At 39.9% G+C, this 12,010-nt stretch overlaps 1 pseudogene; it reads left to right on the top strand.

Annotated features, from left to right (window-relative positions):
- Positions 1–267: 267 nt before the first annotated feature.
- On the top strand, positions 268–10,939 carry LOC114553682 (uromodulin-like; annotated as a pseudogene).
- The last annotated feature ends 1,071 nt before the right edge of the window (positions 10,940–12,010 follow it).

Genomic DNA, 12,010 nt, shown 5'->3' with positions numbered 1-12,010 from the left:
CAGCAGAACTATGGAGTCTGGTCCCATTTTCAGGGACTTGAAAAAGGAGCCAGAAAAAATATGAATACTCCAAACTGTTGTTTAGTGCAAACAGTTAGAGCCTTCCTTTTCAATTTGTCCAGTTTCATAGAGGCGGCTAATCTCATTTGGGGGCTCTTGACAATCCCTGCCTGAGACCTCGAACCCTAGGCAACCCTAGAAAAAGAAAAGCCAGACTCAATCCAGAAGTCTGGTTCCGGAGCTAAAACTGTGCGTACTTGTGCGCTTATGACTTTAGTTGGCATTGCTCCTCCAACTGCACAAGCTCTGGCTTGTTCTCCACCAGAGATATGGTATTCCACATCCCAAGAGTTTCATAGTCAAGGTGCAGCACACTATGCTCCCAAATATGCCTACTGCCACTAAGAATGGTCCATCCCTAAAGCCATCCAGAGGTAGAGCGTGGCTCTACAGATGGCCTTGTCCATCTATCACTTGGTCTTCTTTGAGCTGAACTGAAACATCCCAACAGCTATTGAATGAATTGCGATGACATTTGGTTCAGACATTCATGCCCTCTCTCAAGATCAATTCTAATAATTTGGCAAACTTTTCATCTAGCGCTATCATCATGTTAACATTTTATTTGTCTAATACTAGGTTAATGAACAAATTAGCCTCAGCTGTATGTTGTGTTTATTGCTAATAAGCAAATGTTAGCATGCTAACTTGCTAAACTAAGATGGTGAACATGGTAAACATTATATCTGATAAACATCAGCTTGTTAGCATTGTATCTGTCACCATGTAGACACTGATGTTAGCATTTACTGTTGTTTTTGCAATGCTTTCCCGTGGTTTGTGTCATTAATATAAAAAAATCAGTAAGGCAGATCGGATGTTATGCTGACGATGTTATTTTGTTTATGTATCTGTCCCTGGTCCCCTCCACCAGGTGCACCCTGTTCATTGTGACTGGCCCCACTGTCATCGATATCCATGGCCATGTTAACTCTGTCCAGGATCGCTGTGTGTACTCTCTGATAAAGACCCCCTCAATCCCAGATATCCAGGTTTACGCGACATTCCAGGAACGGCGGCGTAAAGTTGTTGTTAGCTTTTTGGACCGTGTGATCCTGTCTCTGGACAATCCAGGTGTTAATATTTACCTGGAACAAGGCGGGAAAGTTCAGGTAAGCTACCTAGTACCACAGTTTGACAGGTGTAACAAATCAGTTCAGGATCCTCTTGTGTTGTGCCTCACAAGATGGTTGATTTTTGCGGATTTACTGCAACGGACTACCATCCACTGGAATTAATAGATTTTTCCACCAAATTGGGTTATTTTATAGAGCAGCAGATCATTATTATGAAGCAACAGTGTGAACAACTGACCCACTATGACACCCAAAATGTATCTGCCCAAGCACACACTTCCCTAAGGAGAAGTCTAATTAGCGTAACCTTTGTGAGCTCTAAGATCTTTACATTTTGAGTGGCAGCAGGAGTAGCTGAACGTGGTGATAAATAATCAACTCTAGCCTTCCCATAGACACTGGACCGAAAACATAGCAGTGCTGATATTTGATTAATTGTTGAAGTTATTAATCTTACCTCCCCTTTTCCCCTCTGCCATGATGCAGCTGGACAACATAACAATGGCGCTTAACGCCACGGCTTAGCTGGTTCACAGTGTGGAGCTTTCTAAGGACCAAATCAGAGCCTTTGTGGGTGGCTTGAGTTGTTACTGTTAGTTGTGACATTATTAAGGAGTCAGATAGGCTAGATAAATCAAGAATCCTCAGAAGTGGTGGTTGTAGACCATTTCAAATGGAAGGGCCAGGCTGGGGGTCACATGCAATTTTAGGGGTACCAAATATATTAAACAATTAATATTAAGTGTTTCATACCACCAAACCTCCATAGGTCTGGTTCTACAAAGGACTAACGGTACACATATCACAATAAACACAAGAATACTTATTATATTCAGTGTTAACCTACATTTTATCACTGCACATGAATAATGTCCCCTGTTTGGGGGATAAAAGTGGGGTTAAAACAGATAGGGGGGGCCAGAGGGGGGTCAAGGCTTAATATGATAGGGGGCACTGGCCACCCTAATGAAGATTAACTGAGTTTTTGCTGCCAGCCTTACTCATTTCATATTCATATGGTTTTTCAAAAGTGAGCATGTTGTCAACGAATTAATGCTAGTTTATTGATCATATTCCCTCTCCTGAAAAGGACAGATTGGACAAATTCCACTTGTGGAGGGTTTATGTGGAAACTCCAGCAGGCCTTTCAGTGAAGCAAGGCTCTCTGAAAGCAACACAAACACAACTGGGTAAGACCTCCTTCTGTCCTGCTACACTGATGATGAATTTCACATATACTGTTGGCTCCTTGTCAGTGGTGCAATGTAACTAACTTACTCAAGTACTGTATTTAAGTATACATTTGAGGTACTTTATTCTCTTTACACTTTTTACTTATACTCTGATACAATTGAGAGCGAACAATTGTACTTTTTACTGCACTAAAATGATTCAACAGTTTTTACATGACAATTAGTTAACGATTAATTTACTGACAGCACATTTGCTAATTAAACTATTTTGAACGATAAAGTTCTTTTTTCATGTAAACACATTTCATGTTTCCAGCTTCTAGCTATGTGAAGATTTGCTGTTTTTATTCTAATAATTTTAATAATTGTAATGCTTTTGTAATAATGTCAAGGTTTTACTAGTAACAGAGTATTTTTTACACACATACGCAAGCCTATTAAAGATGCATTAAACTCAAAGCTTGAAAGTACATCTGCTGATTTTAAAAATAAAAAGCGTCCGTTTCCATATTGGTGATTGTGGCACTGGTTTGGTTGATAATAAATAAAAATGTTGCCCTTTACACAATGATGTTTTGAAAATGACTTCATGCTGCTAATAATTTTGGAAACACTGTTGACTGCCACTTTTCCTCTCTGCCTCCCTGAAACAGCTGCAATGTCCTGAAGGAGGTGCCTTTTACGGCCTGTCACAGCAACATTGACCCGGAGCCCTACGTAACGGCCTGCACAAACACTTTGTGCAAATATCCTGCAGTGGACGGTCTCAGCTGTCAGTTCCTGGAGGCCTACGCCAGAGCCTGCAACCTGTACAGCAATACCACACTTGACGGCTGGAGGTCAAAGGCCAATTGCTGTAAGACTGTCAATGTTCAATGTTGAGTTACTCAAAGCAGGGATGATTATTTTTCACTTAGACTTAGATATTAGCCCCTTAACGCCGACTGTCGCTAATTTGCATCAAACCCCTTCCATTCCGACTGCAGGCGAGATAGCGTGTGTATTCCCCCCAATGCCGGTTTGTTTACACGCGATGCATACCTAGGAACCTTTTACATGCACTGGTTTCTCGTAGGACTGGTCGGAGTGGGAGATACATCCGGTTCACGTAAGCGAAATTAACCCTAACCCTACCCCTTACCCTACCCCTAAACCTAATCCTACCCCAAAACCTAACCCTACCCCTAACCCTAAATAAACTACTGTCAATGTTAGGGAGTAGGAGAATGTTTTCTTTCTTGCCGTTGTCAAGATCCATGTATTTGTCATTTACAGTTTAGAAGTTCTAACAACTTTGTGACATGAATGAAATCTACTATGTGTTTAATTAATTTTACCATTTTGTAAAGAATTTTACCATAATGCCTGTTGTCGCTAATTTGCATCATACCTAAATTTATATCTATTCCATATGCTATAGACAAATTAACAATCTCAACTTAATTTAGCATCAGCTTGGAGCCAGAAACCCACATAATATTTTGTTTATATAATTGTGAATAAATTCAGGCGTCAAGGGGTTAGGCAGGTGTTGTTTACCATAATTATGGGAGCAAATAAGAGACCTAAGTATTTGAATTTTACCATTACTTACATTAATTCTACTTAATATAGAAATATTGTATGTTAAAAAAACACTTATCTGCCTCTATTAATTCTGAATTCACCTTTTTGAAATTAAAATATGAATTTTCTTGATTTGCAATTTCAAAAGCAAAATCTGAATATATTTTTTATTTTTATTTTTCAGTGGTCACAAATTCAGATCTAAAAATTGAAGTTGAAAAAATTCTAATAAAACATCAGGCAAATTCAAATGGTCAAATTCAGATCCAAAAAATTCAAGTTGAGATAATTAGAGCCCTGCGTTTGTACATAAACAGTAATCTGGACGATTTACTGGAGCCCTTTCGTTCTCCCTGGCAGCCATCTTTGAGTTTCAATTTTCGAGCTGCTTTCTTGGATCCCAAGACTGACTGATAGGCCAGAAGTCAGTTTGATTGCATTCAGGCTCAGTAGGAGTGGCATGTCCTGGCATGTGCCACTTTCCTAAAGCCAAGTGGCGTGTTATTGCGAGGCTACATCACACGCGGGTTGCGTTCAGGAAAAGAAGAAACGGTTGGGATTAGGAAAAGAAGAACAGGGTTGTGTTGAGTTTAGGAAAAAGTACCAGAAGTACATGCCACTGGCACGTGTCACATGCCACTTAATAATCTAACTCCCTCTCTTCAGGCTTGATTGCCTATCCGCCCTGGGTAACCTGCATAGATGTTGCTATGTGAATTATTATTAAATGCTCACTTTTCCTGCAGCTTCGTGATGGCAGAATTGTTCTGTCCTCTGCCTCCAAACCATTCTATTTCTCTGTATAACCAATGGGACTTTGTTAGGCCCACAACCTTAGTTGGTTAGGTAAATAATCTGTCAATTTAGTATCTAGTAGTGATGGTTAGATGTAGGTTCATGAAGCATTGAAGTATTCAGCAAATTGGTTCGCAAAAGAGTAACATTTCTCGAGGCTTCGTGTGCACACAAAACCACCTGTAGTGTGTGTAAAGCCTGCTACACACCAGGCCGATAATCGGCCATTGGACAGTCTGGCGAGGTCAGCGACTCGAGTCTGTTCGGTGTGTTCCGTGCCGTCGTTGGTTGGAGGGGCCGTCGGCCTTCATTTTGATCAATTTGACATGTATAATCTGCAGGGCGGGCACTGCCGGCAGTCGGTAGAGTGCTAACCCGGAAGTGGAATGAGCGTGACTAGAGTCTCTCAAAATCTGATGAAAATCTTTTAAACTGACCTTTGTCGATCTGAAATGAGTATTGTGAACAAGACGCCATGACAGTCTGTCTTTGAATTTCCGGAGAAACAAGACCCACGTGACGTGTTCGTCCAATCAGCTGCCAGTTTTAATTTTTGGGCGACAACACAGATTAGCGCCGCCTGCTGTTATGGAGACCGTCTCGTCGCTTTGGTGTGTTCTGAGGCACTTTTTTGACCAACTCGGGGAGACATCGGTCCAACTGCCTTTTCTGCCGACAGTTGGCCGTCTGGTCAGTGTGTCTGCAGCTTTAGTCTTAGTCTTCCAAACTTGCAGTCTTCTGCTACTACCAAACATTAAGCTGCCTGGGGAGTGTTGCAGGTGGTTAAGAGTGAGAGCAATCACCAAAGCAACAGTCCTTAAAACAGTACTAAAACCGAACCAGTAATAATAAATAAAACACATTGCAAAAAAAGAAAAATTAACACAAGATTTGGATGAGCATGGGCAGATGAGTAATAATGTATTGTATCGTGTAAATATAATGGTGCGTGTGTGTAGTGAAAGAGGCAGATTTATTTTACAAATAATCTCAACCATCTGTGATTGACTGTATTTTGCGCCAGTAATGGCTTGGGAATACTGACTGTCAACAATGGGGAAAAAAGGAAATACATTTCAATGTAATCTATTTATAGCCCATCAATATAGTGTCTATATTCTAATAAGTAGGCCTATGGTTTTATAACATAACTGTATCTGTATTGTGAGTAATGCATCAAATGTGTGTAATCAGTCATTTGGTAGATAATTGTTTCATAATTAAATTATGCAGAGGGGAGACTTTTAAGCTGTGGTGAGGGGTTTGGTAATTACAATTTGGCCACAAGATATTGAATACACATCCCAGAATTCTAAGGTCAATAATGACAGTATGTTGATTTCTACACTAATTAATGTTGACTTCGGGTTACCTGGTTAGCTCACCTGGTTGAGCGTGTGCCCATATACAGAGGCTCTGCCCTTGCCGCAGTGGCCGTGGGTTCAATACCAACCTGTGGCTATTTCCTGCATGTCATTCCCCTTCTTTCTCCCCCTTTCCTATCTTAAGCTGTCCTATCTAATAAATGCCCCAAAAATAAACAATTTTAATTTCAGTTGGAAAAAAAGAGGCAGCAAAATAGTTTTGCTGGTATTCTCCTGTAACATATCCCTGTCTGTCTGTCTGTCTGTCTGTCTGTCTCTGCCTGCAGACCCTCAGGCCTTCTGTGAGGACCGGTTCTGCAGCGCTCATGAGTTCTGCGGTGAAAACAGCAACGGTGGTGGAACCCGTTGCTACTGTCGGGCACTATTTGCATCCGCATACACATCTCAAAACAGTTTAGGTAAGGCTGGTACACAACAAAGTCACAATATTTCCCTCTGTAGTGTCAACCTGCTGAACTCAAGTTGGATAATAAGTTCAAGAATAAAGTCAACACTGCTATAGTCAACAGGCGGATAGTTTCATACTAGTCTCGCATTGCCATACTTTCTCCACAGCGCTGTGGAGAAAGGTCTGATTACACCACAGATACATTCTGGGATAGGAGGAAAAAAAACGATCTGGGTTGTTTGCATTTCTTTAAACCAATCACAATCGTCTTGCTAAGTTCCGGATGCAGCAACTGTGGCTCTGCACAATAATTTTGGGAAGGAACTTGTTTTGGTGGAACATTTTCACCCTGCAAAAGAAAACGCCACATACAATATTAAATTAAGTTAACTGTTCACACAATACAGTAAGGTGAGCTATTTAAATTAGCTGATACATGCTTAAACGTAATTTGCTCTGAATTTTTATCTCTGTTCAAATAGTTATTATTGAAGGAAAGAAGAAAAACTGTAATTTAAGGTGATTCTAAAGAGTTGAACAGCAGTTTATGTTTTTAATTTCTGTCCTTGTGTTCAGGTGGCGTGGTGAATTGCAGTAACAATGCTCGGACTGTAACTCTGGTTGGTTGTCTCCTGGAGGACCAAGGCATCAGCTACACTGACTTACACCTTTACGACAAAGCCTGCGTAGGTCAGATGGACCCTGTGACCCACATGGTAACCATAGCCTTCAACATCGAAACCAACCCATGTGGGACGATTATCAAGGTGGGTGTCTCTCCTCTACTTAATAACTCTCAAAAAGTGACCAGATGTCCTATGTAGTTTTTAAACCACTCTATAGCAGTGGTGGAAGAAGTATTCAGATCCTTTACTTAAATAAAAGTACAAGTCCTGCAGTAAAAATGTTATTTAAGTAAAAGTATATAAGCATCATCACAAAAATGTGCTTAAAGTATTAAAAGTAAAAGTACTCAATGCAGAAAAATTAACACATTTTAGAAACTGGAAACAATACAAACAGTTCTGTCAACCAACTAAGTGTTTAATGGTCTAATGGTGTCTAACTGTGTTTCATTTACTGCTCATGCACACGCATTCATTCTCCCTTGTGGGGGGAGGGGCTTAGGAGACCGTTTTGGGATTTAGCGGAAAGGGGGGAGGGACTGAGAAGGTGTAAATGTTAAAAAAAATTTGGTAAGTCCTGGATCTTTGCAATCCTACCCAGTCACCTTTAATGTAGAGGAGTAAAAAGTACAATATTTATCTCTGAAATGTAGCGGAGTAGAAGTAGAAAGTGGCATGAAAAGACTGAAAAGTAAAGTACAAGTACCTCAAATTAGTAATTAGGTACAGTACTTGAGTAAATGTACTAGTTACATTCCACCACTGTTCTATAGTTGTCCCCTGGGTTTCCTGTAATGTTAGTTTCAGTCTAAAAAACATTAAATATAACAAGCAGAAGCTAAAGATTGAATTCATGTGGTTTTTCTGCAGTAACAATGTCTGACTGCCTGTGACCTTGCAGATGAACGACAACCAAGTTATCAACCACAATGCCGTCGTCCTGGAGACCACCAGTGAGGAATTGATGGGCGTCACCTGTCCCTTCGTCATTCCAGATATCACCATTGATTTCTCAGTGACATTCAAAGTTAAAAGTGGCTCCTGCAGGTGTGTCCTGGGTTGGGGTTCCATACTATATCATGGCACAGTATATCGCAACACAAAAAAATGTGGCAGTAAGCATTGTGGAGTGGATTGTTTTTTTCCTAATTGAATTGAAACATACCTCCTCTCTTGGGTAGAATATGAAATAAATACAATGTAATATAGTAATACATACTAATCCATTAACACTTTGAGGTGTTGATACCCAAATCTTTTTTTACCCTATACCAATATATTTCACCCAATGTTTTAAACCTTCATGTAAACCAAACTTCTACTGATCCCAAATGATGAAATAAAACATCAAATACCATTCGGTTGTTATAATAGGAGCTCCTAAAATGTATCATTGATTTTCACCTGACAATATTTTAGCTCAAACAATCACAAAGATTTCCTAAGATAAAACAAATATTACAAAAACAAAAATAAATTAAATATCTTTTTTTTTTAAATATCAATTACTACTCATGTAACTTAACTTTAATAACATATTGTTTATTAGTTGATTTATAATTTGTATTTGTAATAATCTAAATCTGCAAAGTAATTGAAGCTTTAAAATAAATGTAGTGAATTTAAAAGTACAATATTCACCTCCAAAATGTAATGGGTAGAATAGGATATAGTAGTATAAAATAGAAAGTACAAGAATACCTCAAAATGGTACATGAGTACAGTACTTGAGTGAATGTACTTAGTTACTTTCTCCACAGGTTCTAAAGGTTAAAGGTTTCTGTAGTTTGTGAGCATAAGAGAGTTGATATTTGTTTTGCAGCTCTTCGGTGGCGTATGTAACATCCGGAATTTGGAACTACACAGTGACCATGATGGCCTACACCGACCTGGGCCGCACAGAGGCTGTGGGTAAGGACACCGAGCTGCATCTGAACCAGAGGGTCTGGTTTGAGCTAAAGGCCGATGGCCTGGATGATAAAAACGTTGCTTTGGTGACGGACTCCTGCTTTGAAACCAACACCCCATCACCCAATTCCAGTCTGTCATACGACCTGATCATGAATGGGTGAGATACACACACACAGAGGCAGCGCACTCTCATGAACGGGTTCATATGATATCGTACGAAAAAGTTATGCACAACAATTCGTAGGGCTGTGCAATTAATCAAAATTGTAATTGCGATTACGATTTTAGCTCCTGTCGATCGCAAAAACAGAGTATTGCAGAAAAATGATTATTTTGAACATAGTCTACATCCACGATGTTCCACTTCGGGATTGCTCCTTTGTCGCCGGAAATTGCGCCGTATTTCGGCCTGATGTATGTCACCTTCCGCTTTCTTTGTGTAGGAATTCTAAACTCCGGTGGATTTTTGAGGACTATGGTTAACTGCTCCTCAGATCTCTGCAGGGTGAATCCAGACAGCTAGCTAGACTATCTGTCCAAGCATCGCCCAAGACGATTGTGATTGATTTAAAGAAATATCAATAAACCAGAGCATGTTTCTCTCCTATCCCAGAATGCTGTGTGGACTAGCCAGACCCTCCTTCGCAGCACTGTGGAGGAAGGTCTGGCAATGCGAGACTATCTTGCACATAATGTTTTGCAAGTAAACTTATTTTGTCTTGTTTTCTGAATGAATTTTTTTTATTATTATTTAATACTATTTAAACGTTTGAAAATATGTTTAATACTATTTATTTTAAGGTGAATTAAAAAAAATTCAACAAGAAAAGTATTAAGGTAAACTTCACAGTTCAAGGCGTTTTTACTGTTGATTTGTTTACCTGTTTTTTAAGTTCAATAATTGCATCATCTTTACAGAAGTCAATGACTAATCGTGTTAAATAATCGTGATTTCAATATTGACCAAAATAATCGTGATTATGATTTTTTCCATAATCCACAATAGCACTAAATCGACTAGTTAAGATCAGAATTTTTGGTGTGGTTTGGGTAAAAACATGAAAGAAGTAGGCCTACTTCCGGGACACAAACACCTGTTTTCTGGGTGAAAGTCTTGGGTTTTCCCCTCAACTTCAAACTCTGTTCCGCTCTGTGTCAGACTATTTCTTGGTCGGGACCAGACATTCCCTGGATTCTCCACTGGTTGCCCAGGTGGACACCAAACAGGAGCTAAAAGGAGGGCGGTTATTAGACTTACATTCATCAGTTGGACACAAACACATATATTCCAATAGCAGCAGGACAGCAGTAAGTTAAACCACGTCAACAATGAGTCAGACAACTTCCTTACCTTGATGTGGAAACACATAAGATGCTGTTAAGAGAAGTTAGCCATCTGGGCTTTCTGTCAGAAATCTTATTTCATGGTTTTGGCAACAAAAGTATGTGATTAGCTTGAGGAAAAGATCATAGCTTCATTTAAAATAGACCCTTTTGGCAGAAAGCCCTGAAGGCTAACTACTCCCATGTGCAGGATTACATACTATTTGGTTGTCATTATCTCTCAGTAGTTTAGCTTTTTTATTGTGTTTGCAGGAAGTAGCTTGTGAACAATAAGGTGCAAAACGTAAATAAATTACATGAGACATCTGAAAGAATTCAGATGGAATGGGAAGATTTGATGCTAGATTCAGCCACTGCAGCCGGTGATGTAGTGTGTGTTTTTGTCCTGTTTCTGAGCAGCTGTGTGAACCCTGCTGACGAAACTGTGATGGTGGAGAGCAACGGACAGGGAACAGCCAACTACTTCTCCTTCAACATGTTCCAGTTCTCTGGGAACACTGGAGACATCTACCTGCACTGCAGACTCAACCTATGTCTCAAAGAGAACAACTCCTGCGCCCCGGTATGTTCCCAAAAATACAAATACATGCATTAGTGCGTTCCAACACTGATGTTGGGTGATCAGGTCTGGCTCACTGTCGGTGTACCCAAATCTCTTGGATGGGGTTGAGGTCAGGGCTCTGTGCAGGCCAGTTAAGTTCTTCGGCACCAAACTGGGAAAATCATTTCTTAATGGATCTGGTGCAAGGGTATTGTTATGTTCAAACAGAAAAAAAGGTTGTTTCCCAAACTACCACAAAGTTGAAAGCACACTAGCATTAAAGATTTCCTTCCTTGGGATCTAATGGGCTTCAACCAGACATAAACAGACCCAGATCAAACGTACACTAAAGTATGTGATCAACAACCGACATCACTAATAGGGCTATTAACCCAAAATTGACAGATCTAAGGGCATTATGTTCAATATTTTCTGTTGGCAGTTTCAGTCCACAAATATCTGGATTAGTGTTGTATCTAAAGCATGAACTGATCGAACCCTACAACTTCTTTTTCTCTCTCTCTGTCTTTAACTTTAAAATAGAGCTGCAACCCGAATGGTAGAAGACGCAGATCTGCCATGTCTAAACCCAAAGACAAAAACCCAGCCATGGTAATCATGGCCTGGAGTACTTAGGTAAGACATATCTCTGAATAATGAGCACCAGTCAAGGGGCAGTTGCTCCTATGTGTGAAAATGTGTTTCGCCTCCACTTCCACTGAAAACCTTAAAGCTTTAGTGCGTAACTTTTTGACATTAATGAATATCCGTTACATTCAAGCATTGCCAAATGAGTTGCTACAAAGCTAATTAAGACTATCAGCTCGTCACAACTCTCGCTATATATCTCAGTATGGCTATGTTAAGAAGATTGTGGCGGGGACTTTCCTGCACAGAAACTCAAGTGAAGATAATTAACTCTTCTGAAGAATCCATCATGTTGTTTTAATCCTCCGTGTCCTCCTTGGTTTGTATCATGTGGATGGAAAAACATAATCTTAACTAGAAGTCCACTTACTAGCTTTTTCCAGAGCTTTCAACAGGGAAAACTGGGGAAGGGGTCAAATTCATCCACTAGGAGTCAGAGTCATTGACATGTCATTGAAAGACCCGTTTCATAAACTG

The sequence above is a fragment of the Perca flavescens genome, chromosome 4 (assembly GCF_004354835.1).
Source record: "Perca flavescens isolate YP-PL-M2 chromosome 4, PFLA_1.0, whole genome shotgun sequence".
Classification (NCBI taxonomy): domain Eukaryota; kingdom Metazoa; phylum Chordata; class Actinopteri; order Perciformes; family Percidae; genus Perca; species Perca flavescens.
The sequence above is the reverse complement of the archived record's forward strand: the minus strand, read 5'-3'. Positions and strand labels throughout refer to the sequence as shown.